Source organism: Hibiscus syriacus, unplaced genomic scaffold, assembly GCF_006381635.1.
Source record: "Hibiscus syriacus cultivar Baekdansim isolate YM2019G1 unplaced genomic scaffold, ASM638163v2 tig00110151_pilon, whole genome shotgun sequence".
Classification (NCBI taxonomy): Eukaryota; Viridiplantae; Streptophyta; class Magnoliopsida; order Malvales; family Malvaceae; genus Hibiscus; species Hibiscus syriacus.
This window is the reverse complement of record NW_024062603.1, coordinates 1,693,220-1,709,165: the sequence shown is the minus strand read 5'-3', so window position 1 is coordinate 1,709,165 and position 15,946 is coordinate 1,693,220. Positions and strand designations below refer to the sequence as shown.

At 32.6% G+C, this 15,946-nt stretch overlaps 1 pseudogene; it reads right to left on the bottom strand.

The window, feature by feature from the left end:
- Positions 1 to 9,614: 9,614 nt before the first annotated feature.
- Positions 9,615 to 12,185, bottom strand: LOC120215640 (annotated as a pseudogene).
- Positions 12,186 to 15,946: the final 3,761 nt, after the last annotated feature.

The window sequence follows — 15,946 nt, the reverse complement described above, 5'->3', positions numbered from 1 at the left end:
CTATTCAGCAACTTTATCTTTTCCCTTTTTCTTGCTAGACGCGGGAGCTTGGTTATGATCTACACAAGCATCCATTAAAGACACATACCATATCAAATGTTAGTATATTCCCTAACATTTATACTTTAATAATACTCACAAATACTATTATTTCAACTTCTATAACAATTTCATCCTATCTTATAATTCCAGGCTTAATAGTATCGGTACCCCTACAATGGTATCGATACTTCTATACTGTGGTACCGATACTTCTATACTATGGTACTGATACTCCCTTTCAATATCGACACCATTTCTACATTCTGGATCCATGGTATCGATATTTGTCTCTTAGTACCGATACTTCTATACTATGATATCGATACTCTATTATGTATCGATACCATTTCTGCATTCTATAATCAATGGTTTAGATACCTTTCTCATAGTATCGATGCACACCTCAATATTGATACTAAATGCATTAGTATCGATATTGTTCAGCTGATTTCTTTCTATTTAAGCATATAGTATCGGTACTATTCTTTTAGTACCGATACTCTTACCCATATTTCCTATTTTCAGTCTAATTTTTACCCAAATTTGTTCAATTGCCTTTATTTTTACCTCCAACAACACTATCAAACTCTTCTTTATTTATCCCGACTAACTTTCCTTCAATTAGCATCTTATAACATCTACAATCTCTAAGGAACACTTCAATCCAAGAATCATACCACTTTTTCTAACATGTTTGTAAACCCATCCAATGTTTCTAATCTCTTATTTACTATATTGACAAGTCCAATATACTAGTAAACTTCAATAAAAACTCATATCTTAACATATCATTCAAAAGCCCATTTTCCTAAATCTTAAATATTTCATCCATCTCTTACTTTAATATTGTTTAACTCTTCCTTAAGCCTCTATAATACTCAATGATTCAAAAACCAACCAAAAACGAAAGGAAAAGCTAACCAAATGAAACCTTACCTTTAGCTATGGAGGAGAGATCTTCCACGGGAAAGAAGAAGAAAAGAGATGGCTTTTTGTTAACTTACTTTCCTCTTCTCCCTAGTAAAATCCCTAATAAGGAAATGTATTTTAAATCCATTTCCCCCTTGAAAACCCAAAATACCCTCTTAATTAATCTATTGTTACAAATTAGTCTAAACACTATTTGAAATCATTTTCTCATCTTCTATCATTTATTCAAATAGATCCTTAAATTTTAAATTTTTTCAATAAAGTTCCTAACCTGATATTTAGGGTATTACAATTCTTCCCCTTTAAGAAAATTCATCCTCGAATTTAAAGACTTTATACTTTTACCACAACATTTTAACTAGAGAAATCATTTTGTTTCGCGATTCCTTGATTTCTCGAGTCCAGATCCATATTGGTTCTTTTTCATAATTCAAAACTAATTAAATCTCTATTTTCCTCAATGTAAGAACGTGCGATGGATTTGATTGGTAATTAATAAGAACAACACATGAAAACATTATAGGTCTTGTCCATTTCGGGAGGCAAAAGCTAACTAATAAAATCTCAAAATGTTCAGAAATTCTCGGACTCAGTCCAAACCGTAATACTTCCTTCTAAGGCAATACTTTCAGAAAAACTTTATCACCTTTTTGATATTCAATCCCTTTTCTCTATAGATCAGCATAAGACTTTTGCCAATCAGAATCGATCTTAAAAATTATCTTAAGTAACTTTCCTTTTATAATCCATTTCTTTCATTAATTCAGGTCCAACTAAATTTTGATCTTTTGACTCAAACCAATTTAACAGTGTTCACCCTTTTCTCCCATATAAAACTTTATAAACAACCATCTTGATGTTCAAATTTTCCTCTAATAGTACGTCAGACATTTTGCTAAAATTTTTGTGATGGCTCTTTTCAAACCAGGCCACCCAACCGACTCTTTAAATCTTGGTACCACATGTTTCACCTAAATGCATAGTCAACAAGCTTAATGCCTCAAAAGAATATCTTTCTAAGTTCTTAGTCATCAGTAAAATAAAGTCTCCCACGATAATACGAACATCCGTCAAACTTGACCTCCAAGAGTCCTTAATTTCTTTATTTCCTACTTAACAAATCTTATTAAGAAATTTTCGTCTTTCCTTTGTAATTCTCTTATCCGATCTAATAAAATATCGACTTCATCTTTAATTCAGCTCATAGTGCCATTTTCATTCAACACTAATCGCACATACATAGCTCGCAAAACTATAAAAAGGTTTCCGACCAAGTACCTCTTCAACAATATTGGCCTTTCCGGGAAGATAATCAATGATCACCTCATAATCCTTTAAAGGTTCTGTCCATCTTTTCTGTCTCAGGTTCAGCTCTTTTTAAGTCCACAAGTACTTTAGGCTTTTGTAATTAGCACAACTATATCACCACTCACCATACAGATAATGGCGTCAAATCTTTTAAGGCAAACTCGACTGCTATCAACTCTAAATCATGCGTAAGGTAATTCCTCTTGTGAGTCTTTAACTTTATCGATGAATATGCCACAACCTTACCTTTTTGCATAAGCACCCTTCCTAAACCGTTAGGAGATGAATCAGTAAAAACCACATAATCCCTACCCAACTCAAGTTGTATAAACATTGATGCCTCTATTAAAATTTTCTTTAGCATTTCAAAACTCTCTTGACCCTTCTTCGTTATTCGATAGTAACCAGCAAGGCCCAAAGAAATCCGAACTTCAGGATCATTCTTTGGAAGCTTCCCATCTACTACATCATGAGTTTTTCTTAGGATATACTCTTATACCTCATGTCGAAACAACCTGACCAAACAAAACCATCTCTGCTAACTAGAATTTCATATTTGGATAGTTTGACATAAAACTTTTTCTCTCGAAGAGTCTTATTTAATTGTAAAAAATATATGCATAACAACATAGATTTATCTTTGTTTTCGCTAATAACACAAATACTCCCCAAGATAAAATACTCGGGCTAATAAAACCTTGATCAATCAACTCTTGTAATTGAGCCTCTAATTCTCTTGACTCGCTTAAGTAATTTGATACTAACTCATAGAAACATGGTCAATACCTTAATAACCATCAACCTTGAATTCCACCTCTCGATCTAGAGGTAACCCAAGAAATTCATCTGAAAATACATCTATAAATTCTCAAGTTTGTGAAATTATCATACAATTCTACTTTAATTATTTGAGTATTTATCACATTAGACATAAAAGCTATATTTATCTTTCTGACATCATTTCTTCACAATCATTATCGATGTCACCTTGAGCAATGATTTTACTTTCTCCAAAAACTATTATTTCCATACCCTCTGCATCTTTATGAACTAATCTTCTCTAAAGATAAACAACCTAAACATAGTATGATCTTAACTCATCAAATGATAATTCCATTAGATTCACCTAGAACATAGCCCCTATAATCTTTATTAAATGTTTATTACCTGACTAACTCATGCTTGTACCATGACCCACAAGGGTTTATCGCTATCATCTCACTCGAGATTAAGTTGAATAGAATACTTTTATTTTAAAATCTTTCATTTTCTTATTGGGGTAATCCATGTAATTTTTTCTGAATCCATTGAAAATATTCTCGAGCAATTGAAACATTTTCTGTCTCAACTATAAAAGCCTAATTATCCACATCATTTAATAAGAAGACTTGAAAATTTTGTAGCAATAACTTCATATCAGTTAATGCTAAATATTAAACTAGTAACCAAATTTACTCTTTTTCCTATTATTACGAACTTGACACTTTTCCAAGTTCTCGATAATTAATCTCGATTCTAAATAATAATTCATTGAAGCATATAATGGGTAGAAAATCCATTTTCACAAATTACCTTCTAAAAGTAACTCTATTAAGTCCATAAAACTTAACATTTATTCTCAAACAAACTCATAATCATTTGATCCACTAATAACTCACCTTTCTATAAGCTTTTAGAGGTCAATGTATTTACCGCTTACTCATTTCCTCTTACTCCAATTAACAATACTTTAAACAATTTAATGTTTCACTAGATTCATAAATCTCCTCTGGATCCTCCTCCAAGTCAACTTCTTTTGTAAATTGTTCAAACTTTTTAATGGATTCCTCAAATGCGGAAACGTCGTTAAACGCTAGGGCATTCCTTCTACAGAATTGAGGAAAATCCCTAGCACCCATCTAAGACATAATACTGAAGTCATGTCAGATTCTCTTGGGTCGATTTTGATCTCGACCTTCTTTTCAATATTATCAACTTTCTTACATTTGTCCTTAGTTTCTGACATCTATTAGGATATAAAAATAATAATAAACATTCAAGTTAGTAAGAAGTGACATCAATCACACTCTAATTGACACCATATCAATAACTTTGACATTAATGGTATGTAATCCTTTTTCTATTTTTAAATAAAACTTGTTTCGGTCAGGAATCGACTAAACATGTAGCTCTAATACCAATAAATGTAACACCCATATCCAGTATACGTTTCTATACCCAAGTTATAGGTGTCACATGACTTTTAAAAACATTCACTCATTTGTAAAACCCATAAAATTTTGTTTCGAAATTTAAAACCAAAACATTTTAGTACAACAATAAAACAATAGTTGAAATAAATTTCCAAAGTTATCATTTTAAATACATTATAAAACATTTTTCTTAATTTTGATTACATGCCAGCAAATTTTCAAAATAAACATAATTGTCTTATCGTTACTGATGAGAGTCAACCTTAGATTGATGATAACTGCTGTTGCAACTACTGCACTCCTTACTCGGCTAGTCTCTGCTTTTACTTACGCGTGAAATCAACACACGTTAAGTATTTACTTAGTGAGACATAATATTGTAAAGAATTTCTAATTTATACATAAGTATCTCATGACTATTTAAAGACAATTTAATCACATACTCCATAAGGATCAGATAAATCCTTCTCCGTTAAACTAGATTTCTTTTATACATTTATCAAAATTATTCTTAGTAGGTCCAGCATACCTATCCTTCTATATATTTTCTCAATTATTCTTAATTTACTCTATGCACATTAAATGAGAAAGTAATGTACATGTATTACACCAAAGTGCCAAATGGTTTTTTATCCTTTTATAATTATCATGAGCGACACCGTATATATCCCGTTAATACACCGTTATGTATTGTCATTTGTGGCATCCTTTCATGCCAATTATGCACTGTTATACATTTTCATTTATGGCATCCTTTCATGCTTACTATGCATTGTTCCTCATCTAACTTGCATTAATGGAACCTTTCTGCCAAAAGTGCACCGTTAGACTTCTAACTTGCATTAATGGCACCTTTCTGCCAAAAAGCACAGTTAGAATCTAACATGCATTAATGGAACTTTTCTGCCAAAAATTCATAAGCTTATTATGAATTTCTTAGTTTTGCACACACAGTGCCCATACATAAATTCATAAACTTATTATGAATTCCTTAATTTTGCACACATAGTGCCGATATGGAAATTCATAAACTTATTATGAATTTCTTAGTTTTGCCCACAGTGCCCATACGGAAATTCATAAACTTATTATGAATTTTTTAGTTTTGCACACACAGTGCCCATACAGAAATTCATAAACTTATTACGACTTTCTTAATTTTGGAAAAGTGCCCATACGGAAATTCATAAAATTATTATGAATTTCTTAGTTTTACACACACAGTACCCATACGAAATTCATAAACTTATTATAAATTTCTTAGTTTTGCACACACAGTGCCCATACGGAAATTCATAAACTTATTATGAATTTATTAGTTTTGCACGCATAGTGCCATTCTGTAATCACCATACATACATTAAGCAACATGCATCTATGACTATCATAACATATAAGTACATAATAAATGCACTCACCTGGTAATCCTCGCTAATAAGATGTAATGATGTCTGGCTATTCAGTAACTTTATCTTTGCCCTTTTTCTTGATAGACTCGGGAGCTTGGTTATGATCAATACAAGCATCCATTAAAGGCATATACCATACCAAATATTAGTATATTCCCTAACATTTATACTTTAATAATACTCACAAATACTATTATTTCAACTTCTATAACAATTTCAACCTACTTATAGTTTCAGGCTCAATAGTATCGGTACCCCTACAATGGTATCGATACTTCTATATTGTGGTATCGATACTCTATTTCAGTATCGATACCATTTCTACATTATGAATCCATGGTATCGATATCTGTCTCTTAGTACTGATACTTCTATAGTATGGTACTGATACTCTATTACGGTATCGATATCATTTATGCATTCTGTAATCAATGGTATCGATACCTTCCTCATAGTATTGATACCCACCTCAGTATCGATACTATTTACATTAGTATTGATATTGTTCAGCTGATTTCTTTCTATTTAAGCCTATAGTATTGGTAATGTTATTTCAGTATCGATACCCTTACCCATATTTTCCATTTTTTCAGCCTGATTTTAACCCAAATTTGGCCAATTTCCTTTATTTTTACCTCGAACAACACTATCAAACTCTTCTTTATTTATCCCGACTAACTTTCCTTCAATTAGTATCTTCTAACATCTACAATCTCTAAGGAACACTTCAATCCAAGAATCATACCACTTTTTCTAACATGTTTGTAAACCCATCCAATGCTTCTAATCTCTTATTTACTTCATTGACAAGTCAAATATACTAGTAAACATCAATAAAATCTCATATCTTAACATTTCATTCAAAAACCCATTTTCCTAAATCTTAAATATTTCATCCATCTCTTAGTTTTAATCTTGTTTAACCCTTCCTTAAGCATCTATAATACTCAATGATTCAAAAACCAACCAAAAACGAAAGGAAAATCTAACCAAATTAAACCTTACCTTTGGGTATGGAGGAGAGCTCTTCCACGGGAAAGAAAAAGAAAAGAGATGGCTTTTTGTTAACTTACTTTCCTCTTTTCCCCTAGTAAAATCCCTAATAAGGAAATGTATTTTAAATTCATTTCCCCTTGAAAGACCAAAATGCCCTCTTAATTAATCTATTGTTATAAATTTGTCTAAACATTATCCAAAACATTTTCTCATCTTTTATCATTTATTCAAATAGATCCTTAAATTTTAAATCTTTTCAATAAAGTCCTTAACCTGATATTTAGGGTATTATAGTTTACCTTATTTTAAACTCGATTCTATCTCAATTTTTGTCTTCAAAAAACATAAAACTCATCTTAACCTGTCTTGATCTTAAAGTAAAAAGAAATAAAATTGAATCAAATGAAAAAAATATAACTTTATAAAATTAAATAAGTTATTCATTTCAGAGTTTTTACTCATCCCTACCGGCAACCAAGGGGTGGCCAATTAATTATATTCACAAGGCTAAAGGTAGTCCCTCAATGTTTATCAAAATTATCATTTTGAACTTTTTTTTGTTTGGAGTATTTTGGCTCCCTATGTTTAATTTTAGGACAAAAAGACCAATTCATAAATGAAAATTGTTAGTTAACAAACCATTAATGCTCCAAAATATGGATTTTTATCCTAAATTGAAACATTAGGGCCAAAGTACTCCAGAAAAAATAAAGGTCAAAATGATTATTCAAACAAACGTTATGGGTCTTTTTGTCATAAAGTGAAACGTGACGGTTAAAATGCCCCAAAAAGAGAATAAGAGATAAAAATATTCATTTTAGTAAACGTTAAGGTTAATTTTGACACTATGTTGCTTTCTGGAATACTATTAGAAATTTTAATTTGTTTCTATAGGTTAATATACTATTTTATATTTGAATTTAAGTTCAAAATTCAATTTATATTTATATTTGTATCTAAATTAAGTAAATTAGATATATACATTCTCTACGAAAATATATTTTAAATAGGGCAAGTTAATATAGGGGTGAACGTTCGATTGGGGCGAATTAAAAAAAATTTGTTATTGGAGTTGACGAGTCCTATTTTATAACTCAAAATTTTATTTTAAATTTTTTTGAGTCGTGTTGAATTCTTCAAGTTTCTATTTAAATTTAATCATAAATAATTATACTATTATGATACGATTTGATTATAATTTGAACGGTTTTTGTAACCATTACAATATAGATATATTTTTTTCATATTTTTATGTGATATACGTATAACACATAGAGTTGATGATCTCGACTCAAACTTGAAAACTAATATATTAATTACTAAAAATTTCAAGTTATTCGAGATATTTATATTTTTACAAGTTGACTCGAGTTTATAAAATTTAGAGTCGAGAAAAATTAAATCGAGTTTTTTAGTCAAATCAAATCAAAAAATCAATTTTTTAAGCCGAGTCGAGTTTTGCTCACCCCTGACTTAAATTATATCCAAGCTAGATGTACGCAAAGCCTGAACAAGCTCAGGTTTCTTCCAACCTGTAGTTAACCTAAAAAAGTCTTATTTTGAATATGCAGTAAGGGGGAAAAAGTGTGTATAAATCATAGGATTAAATTACGACCGCCATGTAATATAAATCTTATCGTAATATTTTTTAAGATTATCATGAAATCGAATATGTAACATAAAAATATAATTATTTTTAAGAAATAAATCACGACGTAATATTCACAACCACAATTTAATACTATGGTACAAATGGGGTCGGGTAGAGGAAAAATCCTTAGAACTTGGGTGTTTATGTGCTCTTCACATGAAGTTGCTCAAACCTCACTGATTTTACATTCTTCTGGTATATGGATTTGGTATGCATGACCTTTCAACTAGGGATGAAACGACGCAGGTTGACGGGAACCACCACTTCCTAAAAATTTAAATTTTCATATAATTTTTTTATGTTTTCATTAATAATTTATCTTTGCCCCTAAATTTTATAATTTCATCCCTTAACCTGAAATCATGCATCCAACCCTACTTTCAATATTAAAATTCAATTATCTACTAGGCTTTCTTTGGACTTGTAGCTCTTGCTTTACTTGGTCCCCTGTACTGAGATGGCTAGATATAATACACCCTAAAGGAGCCAAATGTTCTATACTGTCATGATTTTGGGAGCTTGCCATGCATGTACATGGTCAAGAAGCTCTAAGGATACACTCAATGATGCTTGAAGGTCTGGATTCGGATGATGGGTGTATTAAGCGCTTTATGTTATGCTGGCCTTATCGACTAGGGCTTCGAGTGATTTGATATAATGAAATATAAGCATGGAATAGAACCAACAGTTCAACACTATGGTTGCATGGTAGACATCAAGGGAAACGCTGGTATTATCAATGAAGCTCTTGTTCTCATCTACAGCATACCTGTCCAGCACAATGATGTGGTCAGGAGAAGCCTTCTTTGTGCTTGTAGAGTTCGTTGTGACCTGGAATTGTATACATTGCAGCTAACCATCTATTCCTGTTGAAATCAAATCTCGGCAACTATGTGGCACTGTCGGATATGTATCCACGAGCTGCAAAGTGACGAGAGGTTAGCTTTGCAGCTCGTGTATCGAAACCACAGAACGGTGTATCGAAACCACAACTCGCATGGTGAGGAATGCAGTCATGAACCAAACCATTCTGGTTACATTCCCTGATTAACTTTGATACAGATGACGAAAAAAGTTGCCAAACGATATAAAAGAAATCTAAAAGTTAACTTGAGTTTTTTCAAATCAGTTCGATCAAAGTTTTCCTCACCTGTTTCCTACAAATTCAATGGTTTTCCAGGGCTCCTTCAGCATTCAATATGAAATACTCAAACCAGCTTTAAAAAATCAGAATCCTTGTAGCCTTTAGGGCTTTACATGTTCCCTGATAAACTGTTCTATTTGTGCTATTTCACCCTTCAAACCAGAAGCTTCGAAATGGTAACCGTGTTTCTACACTGAGAGAAAGCAAATACTTCACCAGGTACTCCCAAAGTGAAGTCATTCGAAATATCAGCTGCTGATATTGCACTTCTTGATGCCCTCAGTTTCTCACTATAAAATGGTAAACACAGACATTAAATATATAATAGTAAATGAAATATGCAAAAGACTACAAGTTCTACAGAGAAATGCATCATTTTACGCGTCTATGCAAGTAGGATATCCTAAGTTCCTAACCCGCTATGGTTTTAACATACACAGGGTATTGCAAAAGATAATTACAGAAACATATAACATGAAGAGAAAAAGAACTTGAGACCATACATTTCCTTTTCTAATTGCTTTCTGATGAACTCCTTGGTATGCGCAGTCACTTTATCAGATTTGTTGCAACAGATGAGAACTGGAATTTTGTTCTTGACCACACTTGCCTTGGTCAAAATATCATACAGATATCTGTTGCACAAAAGCGAATATCGTATATAAAATTCTACTTGGAAATCAGAAAGTGAAGGGAGAAACTTGCAAGTGTAGTTTGTGCATTATCATAGCTATTCTTACTCCGAAACTGAAGAGCAATTTGGTAAGAACTCCACAGCATCCACAACAAACACAATGCCAGCTGCTTGTGGCAAGAAGTCATCCAGTTTGGGCCGCAAACGAGAATGGCCAGGAACATCAACAAGATGGACAGGCTTGATTTTGCCCATCTGTTAAAAATAGATTTAAAAAAAGAAGAAGAAGAATATGCTTCGTAAAAAACAAAGAAAGAAAGTGTAATCGAACCTCAGAAAAGCAGGTTACGATGAAATTACCATATTACTTTCAGAGTTCAACATGAAAGTCCCCTCATTTGGTTCCATGGATGTCACAGTACCCTGATGTGAGGTACCATCACGAAGCTGACATGGGAATCATGTCAAGAAAGTTATGACAACGTTACATCACTAGGCATTTTGTTGTGCATTTGGCAGCCATTAAAGGACATCTCTAGAAGAATTTAGTATTCATAAAGACTTCCAAAAGGAACAAAGTAAATAATGGCACTGCATACCACATAGTAAAGAACCGTTTTTCCACTCCCACTAAGGCCAGTGAGTACAATGGTATTTGATTTTGAGCTTTTGAACAAGCGGACTGTGAGACCAAGAGAGAGAAAAAAGGCAAATAAATATAATTTGAAGCTCCAACTCCAATTGCGAAACCGATTATAAACGAAAATTGCCTCAAGAAAATATCTCATAGAATGCTAAATAGTTACCTTACTTAGCCATTTCAACCAAATGGGGTTTAAACTAACATCTTTTCTCAAGGGGAATTAATAAAATTAGAAACACGGTAATCCACTTCAGAAAACATCATGTCTCTTTATAAGAGTCTAAGTAGGTTTTAACCAAGATGATAACCTAAATACTTATGTGTTGAGCGTCGAACCATGTCTAACAGGAATTTGTAGGTTAAACAGTAACATCTAAGAGATGGCATTCCAAATTTTTAAATGCATAAACCAAGATAAAAATAAGAAACCAGAGGAATATACTAGTGATTAATTCTTCATAGAACATTAATAAAAATCATTTCTATTCAATGATAGTCATTTATCATGCAATGCGAACTTACTGGTGAAAAGAAAGATAGTAGATATGAGCAAGACAGCAATAGCAGCAGAGAGTTGAATTGGTGGTATTTGATTCAAGTATTCAATTGCTGGATGCAACCACCGCTCCACTTGATTCTTCAACTGCTCTAATTGATCCTTAGCTTGACTCTTCCACGGCTCCAATTGAATCTTCAACTGCTCTAATTGCTCCTTCCACTGTTCCATCGCTTGAATTTCAGGTTAAAAAGGATATCAAAACCTAGAAAACGCAAAACCCAGATTCAAAAACCAAATATTTTCTGAATCCTTATTCTGGAGAAAAGAAGTTCTAAAAGGCGAAGAAGCTGAGTTTTTAATAGAGGAACACAGATTCAAAGTTAAACATTTCAAAAGTATCTCTAGCGTAATGTTCTAGTATACTCTACTAGAAACTGAAAGCAAAAGAAGAGAAGAAACAATGATAACAGAGGTTTTTGATGCAGTAGATTACGAATTAGCCAAATTGAGATTCAAAAATATCTCAAATAATTAAAAAATTAAACCAAATCACAAATGAGAAAGTTTTCGATTAAGATTTAGGGGAAAACCCTAATTTTAACTATCAACTCGCAGTTTCATTCAAATGGAATTTAGAGACTTACCTCTAACGTATTTTCGCTTATCGCAGAGAAAAGATACGTTTATTTGTTTTTTTTTTTATTTCTTCCTTCCGCCAAAGGAAAAACCCAACTGAGGAAAAGAAAGAAAACATAATTGCACTGCGGATTTAACGGATCGCAATCCAAGTACCAAATCTGACGGTCACAAATGACTGATTTAAAATTTGCTTTTTTCCAGTGTAAAATTGATGAAAAAACTTGGAAACTGAGAAACCGACAAAATTGTCCAACTAATATTGTGGGGGAAAATATCATGTAGTGATTATTCCAATTTATTTTCTCAAATAAAATGATATTTATAATATTACAAGATACATGCATATCTTGCGTGTCTATACATATACATAAAACATTAAATGTTTCCTTTTAAAATACATGCGTATCCAGCCGCTTTTTTCTTTTCTTTTTATTATTTATTTATAATTTATGAATTTTATTGATTAATTTAATTTTTATTTTAGTTTTGTTTAACCGGTGATGGTATCAGTTTTGATATTGGTTGATGTCGACATGTTATCTTTTTTCTTTGTGTTTTAGTTTCTTAATAAGAATAATTATGTCTTTGTGACATATTCTTGTTTTTGTGGTACGTTTATCTCTGTATTTGAGGCACGTTTTTCTATGTCTTTTGGTAGCTTACGGTTTTTTGTCGTTGTTTTCATTTATTTTTTCTCATGGTTAGATTTGACATCGCCATGACTGATCAAGATGACGTTTATTTATTATCATGCTAATCTTCCCTGCTTTGGATCCTCGGATTAAGTTAGATATGCTCTTTGCGTTATTGGATAGTTTTCTCACGTCGTTCGATTCTGATTTACGATTTTTCGGTGGTCTTTCAGTAGCTTCATCCCTTTTTTTGGTTTGTTTGTGATGCAATTAGATTTATTTGTATCTTTATTTTATTGAAACTTTTTTGTTAGGCTTTTTAACTTTTTTTTTCTTGTTTGGTCCTTATGTGATCTAGGTGACTATATTTTTTGTCTCTGTTATAATAGGAAATTGTCATAATTATATTTTAGGTTTACGATTATGCTTGTAAATATTCATTGTAATTTTAGATATTTTTTATTTTTAATAAAACAAGCATTTCAATGAGAAAAATATATATATGTATATCTATAAGTTAATAACGTCACAGTTTGAACGATATCTTCTCAAAGATGTGTAAATTCAACGATTCATAGAAACCGTTAGGAAATTCAAATATCTTCTATAATTTACCATAATAATAACTTTAGACGGAAAATGTAACAATCCGGAAAATTTGAAAAGAAAAAAATTTTAATTAAGTAATTTGAGGATTAAATTAAAAGTTTTCAAAACTTATAATCTATTTTAGAGTTGAAGGAATTTCAGGGACCAAGCCCTGAATTTACCCAAAAAGTGTCTGCAGAAAACGCATTATATGCGCGCAATTCATTTCTGATGAAATCAAAAATGGAATTGCTCCCAAATTTCCTCCTCCAACTCCCAACTTCCAAACACGATTCCGACGCCGTCCGACCATTGATCGTCAATTTGAAACCACCATCGTGTTCTTCATCAAGCGATGAACAAACCCCTTAAATCAATTTGAAGTGAAACGCTGTCAAAAGCTGTGAATTTCGATTCAAAGTCTCGACGTTTTTTAGCACCACGGCCGAGAAAATCTTCAATTCATCGTCGATCGTTGCTCTGTTTTTGACACCTCCCACACCATTGTGTTCCTTGTGTCATTTCGAGTTCGCCGGCGTCCTCCTTGTCCCCGGCGGCGGCGGCGCGTGAGGGAGGTAAAGCGGTCAAAGTTTCGGATTTATTGAAATCAAGCTGTCCATCGTTCAAAATTATGAACCGAGCTTTGTAAGTGCCTCAAAATCGCTTAAAATAATTTTAGGAAATTTTTTCGTGATTTTTAGGACACCAAAGGACGCCGCACGTGCCCCCACGCACCACCCCTACGCATGGGGAGCTTCGAAATCAATTTGGACCGGTCTGAACCGGTTTGACCGGTCTGAACCAGTTCGACCCGTTAACCTGACCTGACCCGACCCGTTGACCTGACCCGACCCGGTGACATGACCCAACCCGGTGACCTGACCTGACCCGATGACCTGACTCGTTGACCGTTGACCATTGACTGTTGACTTTGACCAAAAAGTTAAATTTTTCGAAAAGTTAAATTTTTCGAAAAGTTAAATTTTTTGAAAAGTCATATTTTAGGTTTTTTGATGTCTTTAGTTCAAATCCGAAGTCCTTTTTTGAAATTTGAACCTAATAGCCTCGAAATCGTCAGTCAACCCCATTGACTTTGACTTTTACCAAAAGAGTCAAAAATTTTAAAAGTCATATTTTATGTTTTTCGACGTATTGAATCTGATTCCGAAGTTTGTTTTGCCAAATTCTAACCCGAAAGCCCTGAATTAAGCTCGTTAACCAAAAAATGCTTAGTATTTTTAGCATTTTTGATTATTTATTTGAGATATGGTTGTGGAATTAATCCAATAAGATATTTTATGAAGGTACTCGTGTTTCACCTGAGCGATGATCAGTTAGGTCCGGTGTTATCCGTTCATCAGATTAACCCGAACTGCGTACTACGATAATTACCCGTAGGTTTCCATAAATTATTTAAATAAAGATTAAGATTATTCATATTAGGATTTAAATATGGATTTTTCCGATTCGTAGGATCTAGCGCTACAGCAGAGCATGATCGACAAACCCAGTAGTAGGCTTCCCTATCCGATTACTCAGACTGTTACAGGTGTATTTCCTGACGGTGTTACCTTACTGTTTTAAAACTATCTATCTGAACTGTTTTTCATTTCTGAGGATACTAAATATTTTTATGAGACAATATCTGATGTTCGAAATACTGTGTATTTGATATCTGAGTTACTGCGTATTTCTAATATGATTTTTGGCTAAGATGTTTTGTACCTAATTTCTGAATATGGATTAATTATCGTTTAACTTCAATACATACATGGTTATTACTGTCATTGGGGGTATTATTGAAGGAAGTATTTCAAGCTCCTTTGTTGTGTGCTCAGGGTAAGTCCTTACTAGTGTGCAGGTGGGTGTATGGTTCTGTGGAACCTACACATTTTGGTGATCGGAGTGATTGGATGGGGCAGTCATTACCGCAAGCTCCTATGCTTTGTGCTCAGGGTAAGTCCTTATTGGTTTGCAGGTGGGTGTATGGTTATGGAGAACCTACACATTCTAGTGATCGGAGTGATTGGATGGGAATAGTGTTCACGTTTTTAAAACATGTTTGATAAATTGATTTTATTGAAATATTTTATCTGTATGTTTATTTTTACACTGTATGGAACACACTGGGCTTTTTAGCTCATTTTGTAAATTTTACCCTTTTCAGATAACAACAGACCGTAAACTAGCAGATTTGACATCAGGGGAGATCAACTACTTTTACTTTGTATGAACATATATCTTTATATGTTTTCCAGTTGTATTTGGTGACATGTATTTTGCTATCGTTTTGGATATATCTGTATTATCGATATTTTGTTTCGTATTACCTCTAATGTTTTATAACTTGTTTTAAATATAAAAAAAATCTCTGAATGGGATATGTGGCCACTTAGGTTTGAGTCTAGCGTTCAGGCTGGGTCTAGGGGTTACAGAAAAATAGTAACTAACCCCTTAAATGAATTTTTTTTCCAAATACACTATGTAAGGAAACTTGTGGAGAGAAATCATTTGAATGCAAAGCAAAATTGGCAATGTATATCCGATTTGACTAAAAGAATGGATGTTTCATTACTGTATCAGCTTTATTATTATTATTTTCTTATCCATTTTACTAACAAGCATTTCATATTAGTAAT